This window comes from Pan paniscus, chromosome 21 (assembly GCF_029289425.2).
Source record: "Pan paniscus chromosome 21, NHGRI_mPanPan1-v2.0_pri, whole genome shotgun sequence".
NCBI lineage: Eukaryota > Metazoa > Chordata > Mammalia > Primates > Hominidae > Pan > Pan paniscus.
This window is the reverse complement of record NC_073270.2, coordinates 18,074,620-18,075,599: the sequence shown is the minus strand read 5'-3', so window position 1 is coordinate 18,075,599 and position 980 is coordinate 18,074,620. Positions and strand designations below refer to the sequence as shown.

Genomic DNA, 980 nt, shown 5'->3' with positions numbered 1-980 from the left:
CTGCCTCTCAAGCTTCAATGTGCATATAAATTATTTGATATTCTAGGCCTCACTGTAATAAAATTTTGCAGGTTTGAAAAGAGTCCATGAATTAGCTTCTTATAGCAAGTCTCCTGTTAATGCTGATGTTTCTCCTCCTAGACTCATTATAGTACCACTCGGCTAGAGAAAAGCACAGCACACAGAGTCCCTTACCCCAACATCCTTATCACAACACAAATACTTTTCATCTGAAGACAAGACCACCAATCATCTTCCAGAAGCATGGCATTCTCTGCAGGCCCTTTAAAGTTTACAGAGGCTGCAGGTGGTGTCAAAAATATGGAACGCTTCACGAATTTGCATGTCATCCTTGCGCAGGGGCCATGCTAATCTTCTCTGTAACGTTCCAATTTTAGTATATGTGCTGCGGAGGGGAGCACCAGATTCACTTTTTTAAAAAACACTTTTATTTTAGGTTCAGAGGTGCATGTGCAGGTAGGTTTGTTATATAGGTAAATTGCGGGTCACGGGGGTTTGGTGTACGGATCATTTAATCACCAAGGTGATAAGCATAGTACCTGATAGGTAGTTTTTGATCTTCTCCCTCCTCTCACCCTCCACCCTCAAGTAGATCCAGATGTCTGTTGTTCTCTTCTTTGTGTCCATGTGTACTCAGTGTTTAGCTCCATCTCACAAGTGAGAACGTGCCGTGCTTGATTTCCTGTTCCTATGTTAGTTGACTTAGGATTATGACCTCCAGCTCCATCCATGCCTCTGCAAAGATCATGATCTCATTCATTTTTATGGCTGTGTAGTATTCCATGACGTATCCAGTCTACCCTTGATGAGCATTTAGGCTGATTCCCTGACTTTGCTATTGTGTAGTGCTGTGATGAACACATACATGCATGTGTCTTTATGGTAGAATGATTTATATTCCTCTGGGTATATTCTCAGTAATGGGATTGCTGGGTTGAGTGGTACTTCTGTTCTTTTAA

General features: G+C 41.7%; 1 non-coding gene across 1 annotated transcript; it reads right to left on the bottom strand.

Moving 5' to 3' along the window:
* Nucleotides 1-315: 315 nt before the first annotated feature.
* On the bottom strand, nt 316-422 carry LOC112438050 (U6 spliceosomal RNA). The gene has a single exon (XR_003026548.1). It is a non-coding gene; the product is annotated as a U6 spliceosomal RNA (small nuclear RNA).
* Nucleotides 423-980: the final 558 nt, after the last annotated feature.